This window comes from Macaca fascicularis, chromosome 6 (assembly GCF_037993035.2).
Source record: "Macaca fascicularis isolate 582-1 chromosome 6, T2T-MFA8v1.1".
NCBI classification, from domain to species: Eukaryota; Metazoa; Chordata; class Mammalia; order Primates; family Cercopithecidae; genus Macaca; species Macaca fascicularis.
In genome coordinates this window covers 94,235,371-94,249,039 of record NC_088380.1, presented here as the reverse complement: position 1 = coordinate 94,249,039, position 13,669 = coordinate 94,235,371, and the positions used below count along the sequence as shown (strand labels likewise).

General features: G+C 38.5%; 1 long non-coding RNA gene across 2 annotated transcripts in view; it reads left to right on the top strand.

Moving 5' to 3' along the window:
- Nucleotides 1-625: 625 nt before the first annotated feature.
- Nucleotides 626-13,669, top strand: part of LOC102140147 (uncharacterized) — a 98,128-nt gene continuing 85,084 nt past the window's right edge. Inside the window, exon 1 of one of the 2 annotated variants that reach the window (XR_006698783.3) lies at nt 626-882. This is a non-coding gene — a long non-coding RNA (uncharacterized lncRNA). The remainder of the gene's footprint in view (nt 883-13,669) is intronic. The other variant, XR_012414563.1, reaches the window with a different exon arrangement.

Genomic DNA, 13,669 nt, shown 5'->3' with positions numbered 1-13,669 from the left:
AAAATCAGTTTTTTTCCTCTTAAAAAATAACCAGTTAGAAGAAATGGAGATAATATCTTTGACTTGTCAATGAAATCATTTTGCCTCTATAACTTTGTAACTCTCTCTGATTGAGTGAACCATCCAAATGACTAATTTTCTGTACATTAATTCACATCTTCAATCAACTAACTTCTTCAGATAAATTGCATGTCCTTTTAAAACATTGGTGATTATGTAATACAATTTACTGCTTTAGCAAAGCAACTACACAGAGTGGTGGGTAACTTTTTTCTATGGGGAACCAATAATCATCGGCCAAGAAAAAACAAAAAAGAGAGAGAGAAAGAAAAGACTTAACTCCCCCCCACCACCAAAAAAAAAAAAAAAACCCCTCAAGCAGCTTAATATATTTTCTACTGAGAAACATGCATATAAATGTCATAAATCATACAAAAATATAATTGTATATCATGTCTAGTGAAGAAATAAGAAACATTGAGACACAGAGAAAAGAGATATAGTAAGAAAGAGAAAAGGCTTATTGGAGTAAGCGGTAAGAATAGACCTTGAGAGAGAAGAGATGACAGAAAAGGGAAGGGTGGGTGTAAGAACAGATCTTTTATTCATTGTGTTTTAAATCCTTATGCTTCTTTGTTCTACTGCTTAAGCCTAACTTTCCTTTCCAAAAGCTCAAGAAAGCATCTTTCTCCTATCTGACAGCTATCCAAAGCCATGGCTGTTGTGTGGCACCCAATACCTCTTTCTTAGTCACTCTACTGTTGTTATAATCCATATCTCTGCCTCTCATCCTCTGCCCCTGCTGAAGGCCAAGCTTCTCCCAGTGCCCATACTGGGAACATGAGATACAGCACCTCCTTAAACCATCTCTCTTCTGGTGAGGTATGTCCTGTTACTTTTGCCGAGTTCATATTTCCTTCTTATACTATATATATATATATATATATATATATATATATATATATAATTTATATAAATGTAAGGGGTACAAATGCAAATTTGCTCCAAGAATATATTGTGTAGTGGTGAAGTCTGAGCTTTTTGTGTATCCATCACCCAAATAATGTACATTGTACTCATTAAGCAATTTCTCATCACCACCCTCTCCTTCACCCCCTCACCCCTCTGAGTCTCCAGTATTTTTCATTCCACACTCTGTGTCCATGTTCACAGCCAGTCTTAACTGGGCTTGGGACATACCTGCTCCTTTTCTGAGAATCTCAGAATGAAGTGTTGTATATGATGGAGGGACTTTAGCCATACAGTGAGAATTCTATTTAGGACATTTGCAAAAGTGGATGAGCTTATCAGTCAAGAAAGAGATGTTGGGTGGGCAATTAATAAGGAAGCTTGCCAGTGGCTTTAGTAAAATGAGGTTCATGACTGTTCAGTTTATTGTGAACAGCAAATAAATTCAGTTTATTGTCTGTCTTCTCACCACCCCCTTGTCTATTTAAAACACAGATTTGAGAGACAGGGAAAAAAGTGAAGCATCCTGGCTAATTTTAATGCAGTTAAGACCTTAAAGTGATTTCTTACCTTCTGTGGACTTTAAAGTTGACAATAATATGGCATGCACAGAATAAATCTCTAGATAATAAATAATTTTCCAATGAGATTGAAATTTCTAGAAAGCACAGTAAATGGCTTTTCACATCCTGTAGTCTGGAGTCAACTTCAGATGATGCCGCCAAATTGGAGGGTCCATGCTACCTTAGCTGGGTCATAACTCCAGTGAATGCCAATGGAGCCAGCACAGAGTCTACTTAGTCTAATACTTAATGACTGCTGTTGACTGCCTCAGCAAGGCTGCTGTGTTGAAGCAGATTCCATTTGGAAATAGGCCAGATTCTTTGTGTCTCCTGGGGCTCTCTAGGATTTTATAGTGTATATTTATATTTGTATAATCAGCACATTTTCTAATTAAGTGGAAATTAGTGTGTTTTGCTAAGTACAGTTAAAATTATTGCATTTAAACATTGAACTAAAATATAGTAAAATATAACTTCTAAAATTTTGTATAATAGTAATAATACATAGTGCTTACTGTGTATAAACACTCTTTTAAGTGCTTAACCTATGTTAGTTCATTTAATGCTCACAACTCTGTGAAGGTAACTTTTTAATTAACCTCAATATACATATTAGTATAATAAGCCAAAAAGAAGGTAAAAACTTTGCCAAATCACACAAAAATTCAAGGTTTTACAAAAGCATATTTTTTTTCTTGGAAGCATCTGACATAATAAAATTCAACAGAAATTTATGTGGGCTGATATTTACAGGTGTTTTTGTCGGAAGAGGCAAAAAATCAGGAAATAGGCACATGATTTTGAGGCTCCTTGAGTTGAGATTTAGTGACCAAGAGAGAAGTTTGGAAGACTCAGGTGGCAGTGTTGAAGACAGAATAAAAAGTATAAAAGTGGAAAATTCAAGATAGGAGAAATATATCACTTGGACTTTTATGGGGATAATCAGCAGCTAAAATAGTGAGTAAAGATGGAAAACATGAGGAAAAACAAGAAAAGTTAATTCAGAGAACTATGTGGACAGGTTACAGTTCTGCTACTGATTCATACTTGAGTTTTTCAAAAAAGATAATTTTGGTGTACTATAGAACAATTGGTTGAAAAAGATTGGACTTCGCTAGTGCCCAAAGAGTACTAGTACAAATGATTCTCACCTTGGGGAGGGGGAAAAAAGGATGAACTATTGAGGAACTTACCCAACCTATAAGACATGCACATGCATTTATATTGGCTATAAACATCACACATTTTAACCCATATCTCAAACCAAATGGAAGTGTCTAAGAATGGGTAAGCAATCAATTAGATGCAAAAATAATATCTTTTTAAAAAAATGCCAACACTTTAAAATGCTCGTAAGAATTCGATGGCCTACAATGCATATATATTTTTTCATTCAGAGCTGTGGCTCAATCTTCTCAGAGCCAACATTTTCTTTCCCTCCTTTCCTTACTTCCTTTCCTTGCCAAAATTTTCTTTCCTTCTTTTCCTTCCCTTTCCTTCCTCTTCCTTCCCCTTCCTTCCCCTTCCTTCCTTCCTTCCTTCTTTCTTTCTCTGGCACTGTAGTCCAGGCTGGAGTGCAGTGGCGAGATCTCAGCTCACTGCAAACTGCGGCTCCCACGTTCACGCCATTCTGCTGCCTCGGCCTCCCGAGTAGCTGGGACTACAGGTGCCCTCCACAATGCCCGGCTAATTTTATTGTATTTTTAGTAGAGACAAGGATTCACCATGTTAGCCAGGATGGTCTCAATCTCCTGATCTCGTGATCCGCCCGCATCCTCCTCTCAAAGTGCTGGGATTATAGGCGTGAGCCACCGCGCCTGGCCAAAATTTTCTTTTTCCAATATATATTTGGTAACATTACCTCCACTTTCCTGAAATAAACTCCACAGATAACATAAAATCAATAATGCTACCACTGTTATATAGAGGAAAACTAAATGAAAAGATTAATATTAAAACGATATGTATTTCCATATGTGAATGTTCTGGCAAACATTGTTTCACACATACTGAGACAGTCAGATGCATGTCCCTATTTGAAGAATTCCTATGGATTTGATGGCACAGCTGCAAACTGATACAGGTGTTTTATGCCAGAGCTCAAGTACCATAACTGGTATTGCTGTCAGGGATGTGGTTTTCCAGAATAATGAACAACTTTGGGTAAACTTTCAAATAAAATAGAATACAGTTTTCTGTCATTTTCCGCAGTAATTGTGTCCCTGGAATATTATGGATATCAAAACAGCATAAAGCATACTTTGTGTTTATATGTAAAAAAGACTTAAATTGTAGTCACTAGTTCATTATCTAATTAACGTCTAACATGATATTCTCAAGTCAAGAATAATACTGAATAATTTGTAGTGGTGCAAGGTATCTAGCATTTCCGGGTCCCATCCACTAAATGCTCATAATAAATACCCTTCATCATTGTGGCAACAAAATAATTAAGTGCCTGATTCAGTATTGGGTACTCATAGTTTTTAGTCTGTGAAAACATAAAAAAATCAGGCTTTGATATCAGTAGTGTCTCAGGTTGATCAGAGTAACATTTTCAGCTTATGAGCACTTTGCCTAGGCCATGTGAAAGCTATACAATGAAATATCCCAAAACTGAATGGCTTAAACAAAAATGGTATGTTATTTCCCACAATCCAGTGAGTTGGTGGGTGAATTCATTTCTGTGATTGCCAGTTGACCAGAAGGCAGGGTGATAGCCAAAAATACTACCCACATTTTCAAATTTCTACCTGGCTAACTTCTACTAACTCTTCAAATCATAGTTGATACATAATTTACCAAGGAAACATTTCCTGATTTCATGGACTAGACTGAATTTCCCTTGTAGGAGATTTTCATAGCATTCATTTCCTACTGTTCACCATGTTTTTAGATGCTCAGTGGATGTTTTCACTGTCATACTATAAGTTCTATGAGAACAGGTCCTGTGTTCTGTTCACCATTGTATTCTGATTGCCCTGTACCCAATAGTTAAAAATTGTTTTTGCGTTAAACTGCAACGAGTTGATTTGAAATTGAACTTATTGATCAATTTCCGAAAAAGTGACCTAATAGTTTTAGAAAATGTTGGTATATTATTTAAAATGGCATTGTATCAATTTTTAAAAGTTACCCTTGGAAGATTAAGTGAAACGACAATTTCAATCAACAGAATAATACCCATATAATGTAATGTACATTCACCCTCCAAAGAATTGTCACATCATTACATTCTCCACTATTCTGCTAGAGAATGTTTAGAGTATTCTTTGGATATGCATCCTTACTTCCTGGATTTCTAGTCACTTTCCATCTTATATTTCTTGGATATATTAAAACCTTGAATATTTTCCCCTGGAGGATTTCTCCTCAGTTTTGAATCTTCCTTGGTCTCATTGCAGCATGCACATCCCTTAATGGTTGATCCTTGGCCAGTCTCTCGTAACTCATAGTCACTCATAGTCTATACATGATCTGCCCAGATGCAAGCCTCTGTCTTCACCCATGTATCTAAGCCTATGTTTTGTCCTGAGCCCTAGGAGAGTCAGTGGCTTTCACAAAATTGGTAGAAAGAATGAATCTAGAACATGCCTTTCCATATTTCCACTTTCCCAGTGTGGGTTCCTCAGGCAAGTGATATTGGTTTATAAACATTGATAATCCTTTGAAATGCCGTCTTATCACCCATTTCTGAACTCTCTTATGGCTCTAGGACCACAATTTTGGAACCATCTGACTCTAGTTAATATAAAGTTTATTTCTTCTTAATTTCCTGTAATTCAGATGACAGAGGCTTTATTGTACTATGATGTTGGCTTATCCAGTGGAATCTACTTGAATTAATAGTGGAGATCTCCATCTGAAAAACAGGCGCTGCACTAGATTATTTCTAGAGCCCCTTGCAAATGCAGTATCAGAAATTCTTAAAGCCGTTTCACATTGCTGCTTTTTGTGCATCTCATAAGAATTCCCTGAATTGCTGATGTCTTTCTGCCTCTACTTGATGCAATACCAATTCTTATACAGGAAACTGGAACCTGAGAGAGTAAGGTGGGAGTAATATAGGTAATTTTTTTATTTGCACGCATGCATTGTACATATGCTCAATCAGCCTTGTAGTTTGAATAAGCAGTGGAAGCAATGCTATGTGTGTGAGCTATTTTGAGACATTGAAAACATTGCGTCTTTTTCAAAATTGGCCACGTCTTTTTTGATTCTCTTCCCACTCTGAACATAAAACAGGTGCACCAGTAATAGTTGGCACAAAGTGAAAAAGTTTTCACATTGAAGACTGATCGTTTCTTGTAGTTCACTTTATCTTAGTCATCAGTGTTGATTCAGAGATATTAAGTATGGTAATAACTTGAAGCCAAATTAGTCAAGATTTGGCCAGCGCTAACCAGGGTTTGCTTTAGCTGTGGGAGGAACTTGCAAAAGGCAATATTGATTATGTCTGGGATATGCCAATTATAATTTGACATTATGATTTCTGCTTTTTGTTTAACTTAGAAGCAGATTCTGCTTTGCTCTATTTGTGAAAGACAACTGGATGAGTAAAGATTACTACTTGCAAAGAGACTAGCAATTTATCCGAAATTGGAGACAGAGAAAACAGTATCTTCTTTTCACTCATTGTGACTCAAAATGGGTGTAGGTGAGAAATATTACTGAACAAAATTACCTGTGTAAAAAGAGACAGATGAAAAGAGTGAGAAAGCCAAGAGTGATTCTTGAGCTGAATTTTTTTTTTTTAGATGGGGTTTCATTATGTCGGCCAGGCTGGTCTCGAACTCCCCTACCTCAAGTGATCCACACGCCTTGCCCTCCAAAAGTGCAGGGGATTACAGGTGTGAGCCACCTAACCCGGCCTGACACTGAACTTTTTATTTTTATTTATTTAGTTATTTTTATTATATTTTAAGTTCTAGGGTACATGTGCACAATGTGTAGGTTTGTTACATATGTATACATGTGCCATGTTGCTGTGCTGCACCCATTAACTCATCATTTACATTAGGTATATCTCCTAATGCTATCCCTCCCTCCTCCCCCAACCCCACGACTAGCCCCGCTGTGTGATGTTCCCCACCCTGTGTCCGAGTGTTCTCATTGTTCAGTTCCCACCTATGGGAAGAGCATGCGGTGTTTGGTTTTCTCTCCTTGTGACAGTTTGCTCAGAATGACGGTTTCCAGCTTCATCCACGTCCCTACAAAGGACGTGAACTCATCCTTTTTTTATGGCTGCATAGTATTCCATGGTGTATACGTGACACATTTTCTTAATCCAGTCTATCATTGGTGGACATTTGGGTTGGTTCCAGGTCTTTGCTATTGTGAATAGTGCTGCAGTAAACATACGTGTGCATGTGTTTTATAGCTGTATGATTTATAATCCTTCGGGTATATACCCAGTAATGGGATGGCTGGGTAAAATGGTATTTCTAGTTCTAGATCCTTGAGGAATCGCCACAGTCTTCCACAATGGTTGAACTAGTTTACAGTCCCACCAACAGTATAAAAGTGTTCCTATTTCTTCACATCCTCTCCAGCATCTGTTGTTTCCTGACTTTTTAATGATTGCCATTCTAACTGGCATGAGATGGTATCTCATTGTGGTTTTGATTTGCATTTCTCTGATGGCCAGTGATGATGAGCATTTTTCATGTGTCTGTTGGCTGCAAAGATGTCTTCTTTTGAGAAGTGTCTGTTCATATCCTTTGCCCACTTTTTGATGGGGTTGTTTGATTTTTTCTTGTAAATTTGTTTAAGTTCTTTGTAGATTCTGGATATTAGCCTTTTTTCAGATGGGTAGATTGTAAAAATTTTCTCCCATTCTGTAGGTTGTCTGTTCACTCTGATGGTAGCTTCCTTTGCTGTGCAGAAGCTCTTTAGTTTAATTAGATCCCATTTGTCAATTTTGACTTTCGTTGCCATTGCTTTTGGTGTTTTAGTCATGAAGTCCTTGCCCATGCCTATGTCCTCAATGGTATTGCCTAGCTTTTCTTCTAGAGTTTTTATGGTTTTAGGTGTAACATTTAAGTCTGTAATCCATCTTGAATTAATTTTTGTATAAGATGTAAGGAAGGGATCCAGTTTCAGCTTTCTACATATAGCTAGCTAGTTTTCCCAGTACTATTTTTAAAGTAGAGAATCCTTTCTCCATTTCTTGTTTTGTTCAGGTTTGTCAAAGATCAGATGGTTGTAGATGTGTTGTATTATTCCTGAGGGCTCTGTTCTGTTCCATTGGTCTATATTTCTGTTTTGGTACCAGTACCATGATGTTTTGGTTACTGTAGCCTTGTAGTATAGTTTGAAGTCAGGTAGTGTGATGCCTCCAGCGTTGTTCTTTTTGCTTAGGATTGTCTTGGCAATGTGGGCTCTTTTTTGGTTCCATGTGAAACTTTAAGGTAGTTTTTTTTTCCAATTCTGTGAAGAAAGTTGTTAGTAGCTTGATGGGGATGGCATTGAATCTATAAATTACCTTGGGCAGTATGGCCATTTTCACGGTATTGATTCTTCCTATCCATGAGCATGGAATGTTCTTTCATTCATTTGTGTCCTCTTTCAGTTTGTTGAACAGTGGTTTGTAGTTCTTGAAGAGGTCCTTCTTGTCCCCTGTAAGTTGGATTCCTAGGTATTTTATTATCTTTGAAAGCAATTGTGAATAGGAGTTCACTCATGATTTGGCTCTCTGTCTGTTATTGGTTTATAGGAATGCTTGTGATTTTTGCACATTGATTTTGTATCCTGAGACTTTGCTGAAGTTGCTTATCAGCTTAAGGAGATTTTGGGCTGAGGCAATGGGGTTTTCTAAATATACAATCATGTCATCTGCAAACAGGGACAATTTGATTTCCTCTTTTCCTAATTGAATACCCTTTATTTCTTTCTCCTGCTTGATTGCCCTGGCCAGCACTTCCAACATTATGTTGAATAGGAGTGGTGAGAGAGGGCATCCCTGTCTTGTGCCAGTTTTCAAAGGGAATGCTTCCAGTTTTTGCCCATTCAGTATGATATTGCCTGTGGGTTTGTCATAAATAGCTCTTATTATTTTGAGATACGTTCCATCAATACCGAATTTATTGAGAGTTTTTAGCATGAAGGGCTGTTGAATTTTGCTGAAGGCCTTTTCTGCATCTATTGAGATAATCATGTGGTTTTTGTCTTTGGTTTTCTTTATATGATGGATTACTTTTATTGATTTGGATATGTTGAACCAGCCTTGCATCCCAGGGATGAAGCCCACTTGATCATGGTGGATAAGCTTTTTGATGTGCTGCTGGATTCGGTTTGCCAGTATTTTATTGAGGATTTTTGGATCAATGTTCATCAGGGATATTGGTCTAAAATTCTCTTTTTTTGTTGTGTCTCTGCCAGGCTTTGGTATCAGGATGATGGTGGCCTCATAAAATGAGTTAGGGAGGATTCCCTCTTTTTCTATTGATTGGAATAGTTTCAGAAAGAATGGTACCAGCTCCTCTTTGTACCTCTGAGAGAATTTGGCTGTGAATCTGTCTGGTCCTGGACTTTTTTTTGGTTGGTAGGCTGTTAATTATTGCCCCAATTTCAGAGCCTGTTATTGGTCTATTCAGGGATCCAACCTCTTCCTGGTTAGTCTTAGGAGGGTGTCTGTGTCCAGGAATTTATCCATTTCTTCTAGATTTTCTAGTTTATTTGTGTAGAAGAGTTTATAGTATTCTCTGATGGTAGTTTGTATTTCTGTGGGATCAGTGGTGATATCCCTTTTATCATTTTTTATTGCATCTATTTGATTTTCTCTCTTTTCTTCTTTCTTAGTCTTGCTAGCAGTCTATTAATTTTGTTGATCTTTAAAGAAAAAACAGCTCCTGGATTCATTGATTTTTTGAGGGTTTTTTTGTGTCTCTATCTCCTTCAGTTCTGCTCTGATCTTAGTTTTTCTTGCCTTCTACTAGCTTTTGAATGTGTTTGCTTTTGCTTCTCTAGTTCTTTTAATTGTGATGTTAGGTGTCAATTTTAGATCTTTCCTGCTTTGTCTTGTGGGCATTTAGTGTTAGAAATTTCCCTGTACACACTGCTTTAAATGTGTCCCAGAGATTCTGTTATATTCTGTCTTTGTTCTCATTGGTTTCAAAGAACATCTTTATTTCTGCCTTCATTTTGTTTTGTATCCGGTAGTCATTCAGGAGCAGGTTGTTCAGTTCCCATGTAGTTGAGCAGTTTTGAGTCAGTTTCTTATTCCTGAGTTCTAGTTTGATTGCATTGTGGTCTGAAAGACAGTTTGTGATAATTTCTCTTCTTTTACATTTGCTGAGGAGTGCTTTACTTCCAACTATGTGGTCAATTTTGGAATAAGTGTGATGTGGAGCTGAGAAGAATGTATATTCTGTTGATTTGTGGTGGAGAGTTCTGTAGATGTCTATTAGGTCTGCTTGGTGCAGAGCTGAGTTCAATTCCTGGATATCCTTGTTAACTTTCTGTCTCGTTGATCTGTCTAATGTTGACAGTGGGGTGTCAAAGTCTCCCATTATTATTGTGTGGGAGTCTAAATCTCTTTGTAGGTTTCTAAGGACTTGCTTTATGAATCTGGGTGCTCCTGTATTGGGTGCATATATATTTAGGATAGTTAGCTCTTCTTGTTGAATTGATCCCTTTAGCATTATGTAATGGCCTTCTTTGTGTCTTTTGATCTTTGTTGGTTTAAAGTGTGTTTTTCAGAGACTAGGATTGTAACCCCTGCTTTTTTTTGTTTTCCATTTGCTTGGTAGATCTTCCTCCATCCCTTTATTTTGAGGCTATGTGTGTCTCTGCACATGAGATGGGTCTCCTGAATACAGCACACTGATGAGTCTTGACACTTTATCCAATTTGCCAGTCTGTGTCTTTTAATTAGAACATTTAGCCCATTCACAATTAAGGTTAATATTGTTATGTGTGAATTTGATCCTGTCATTATGTTAGCTGGTTATTTTGCTTGTTAGTTGATGCAGTTTCTTCCTAGCATTGATGGTCTTTACAATTTGGCATGTTTTTCAGTGGCTGGTACTGGTTGTTCCTTTCCATGTTGAGTGCTTCCTTCAGGAGCTCTTGTAAGATAGGCCTGGTAGTGACAAAATCTCTCAGTATTTGCTTGTCTGTAAAGGATTTTTTCTCTCCTTCACTTATGAAGCTTAGTTTGGCTTTATATGAAATTCTGGGTCGAAAATGCTTTTCTTTAAGAATGTTGAATATTGGCCCCCACTCTCTTCTGGCTTGTAGAGTTTCTGCCAAGAGATCTGCTGCTAGTCTGATGGGCTTCCCTTTGTGGGTAACCTGACATTTCTCTCTGGCTGCTCTTAGCATTCTTTCCTTCATTTCAACTTTGGTGAATCTGTGTCTTGGAGCTGCTCTTCCAGAGGGGTATCTTTGTGGCATTCTCTGTATTTCCTGAATTTGAATGTTGGCCTATGTTGCTAGGTTGGGGAAGTTCTCCTGGATAATATCCTGAAGAGTGTTTTCCAACTTGGTTCCATTCTCCCTGTCACTTTCAGGTACACCAATCAGATGTAGATTTGGTGTTTTGACATAGTCCCATATTTCTTTGAGACTTTGTTCGTTTCTTTTTACTGTTTTTTCTCTAAACTTCTCTTCCCTCTTCATTTCATTCATTTGATCTTCAATCACTGATACCCTTTCTTCAACTTGATTGAATTGGCTACTGAAGCTTGAGCATGTGTCATGTAGTTCTCGTGCCATGTTTTTCAGCTCCATCAGGTCATTTAAGGTCTTCTCTATGCTGTTTATTCTAGTTAGCCATTTGTCTAATCTTTTGTTAAGATTTTTAGCTTCTTTGCGATGGGTTAGAACATCCTCCTTTAGCTCGGAGAAGTTTGTTATTACCCACTGTTCTTCTCTCAACTCGTCAAAATCATTCTCCATCCAGTTTTTCTCCATTGCTGGCTAGAAGCTGTGTTCCTTTTTTTTTTTTTTTTTTTTTTTTTTTTTTTTTTTTGAGACGGAGTCTCACGCTGTTGCCCAGGCTGGAGCGCAGTGGCGCGATCTCGGCTCACTGCAAGCTCCGCCTCCCGGGTTCCCGCCATTCTCCTGCCTCAGCCTCCTGAGTAGCTGGGACTACAGGCGCCCGCCACCGCGCCCGGCTAATTTTTTTGTGTATTTTTAGTAGAGACGGGGTTTCACTGTGGTCTCGATCTCCTGACCTTGTGATCCGCCCGCCTCGGCCTCCCAAAGTGCTGGGATTACAGGCTTGAGCCACCGCGCCCGGCCAGCTGTGTTCCTTTGAAGGAGAAGAGGCACTCTGATTTTTAGAATTTTCAGGTTTTCTGTTCTGGTTTCTCCCCATCTTTGTGGTTTTATCTACCTTTGGTCTTTGATTATGGTGAGGTACAGATGGGTTTTTGGTGTGGATGTCCTTTCTGTTTGTTAGTTTTCCTTCTAAGAGTCAGGACCCTCAGTTGCAGGTCTGTTGGAGTTTGCTGGAGGTCCACTCCAGACCCTGTTTGCCTGGGTATCACCACCCTTCGCTGGTGCAAATATTGCAGAATGGCAAATGTTGCTGCCTGATCCTTCCTCTGGAAGCTTCGTCTCCCAGCTGTATGAGGGACACCAGACTCTATGAGGTGTCAGTAGGCCCCTGCTGGGAGGTGTCTCCCAGTTAGGCTACTTGGGGGTCAGGGACCAACTTGAGGAGGCAGTCTGTCCGTTCTGAGATCTTAAACTCTGTGCTGGAAGAACCACAACTCTTTTCAAAGCTGTCAGACAAGGACGTTTAAGTCTGCAGAAATTTCAGCTGTCTTTTGTTCAGCTATCTGAAATTTTTTCTGAGCTGAAAATTAAAACAAAATATAAGTATTTGGAAGATTTTAAATAAAATTATAATGATGAAAACAGTAAAGAAATTATGTCACTGAAAAAAATAACTAGGAACTGAAAAGATGCAGAATGAGCTGATATGTAGAAAATGGATATTTTGGAGAAGTTACCACTTTGTGATCAATACAATGTACAACCCACAACAGAGATGATATTCTGTCTGGGATCATTGCACTTTAATATGTATAGCAGGAAGTTAAACAGGACTCTTCTCTTAGTTTTGGCTGAGATTTGAAGACATTTGGGGCTACATTCAAGAAAGAATTGTGATACTAATCTCTCATCTGAGAACCAAAGAGATGGCTCTCAAACCCATTTTGAGGACCAAGAAAGTGGGGAGAGAGCTGGCCTTTTTGAGGAGAGATTTTGGAGAGAATGCTGAATGCTGTGGATACCCACCCCGCTGGGAAATATGGGTGTTGTTGGAGAGGTGTCTTCACCTCAAGTTTTGTGACAGAGATCCAGAGATTCGGAAGCTCAGAGAGCTTGATGTATGTTTCTTGTAATCGGGGAACAGAGTGAACTGATACCTGAGTCACCTCTAAGTAAGTTAAATCAGCCTTTAGAGAAAAGGACTGCATTTGGAAAGTTTCTATATGTGCCTCTTTTATGGGGCTGAAGATGCATGAATTGTACCATATGACCTAGCCATCCCATTACTGGGTATATACCCAAAGGACTATAAATCATGCTGCTATAAAGACACATGCACACGTATGTTTATTGCAGCACTATTCACAATAGCAAAGACTTGGAATCAACCCAAATGTCCATCAGTGACAGACTGGGTTAAGAAAATGTGGCACATATACACCATGGAATACTATGCAGCCATAAAAAAGATGAGTTTGTGTCCTTTGTAGGGACATGGATGCAGCTGGAAACCATCATTCTCAGCAAACTATTGCAAGAACAGAAAACCAAACACCGCATGTTCTCATTCATAGGCGGGAACTGAACAATGAGATCACTTGGACTTGGGAAGGGGAACATCACACACCGGGGCCTATCATGGGGAGTGGGGAGGGGGGAGAGATTGCATTGGGAGTTATACCTGATGTAAATGACGAGTTGATGGGTGCTGACGAGTTGGTGGGTGCAGTGCACCAACATGGCACAAGTATACGTATGTAACAAACCTGCACATTATGCACATGTACCCTAGAACTTAAAGTATAATAATATTAATAGTAAAAATATTGTTGTCTTTATTAATGAAGAAAATATAGCACATATCTAGTAAATAACAGAGTTGGATTTTGGACAGGACTAGCTGATTCCTAAAT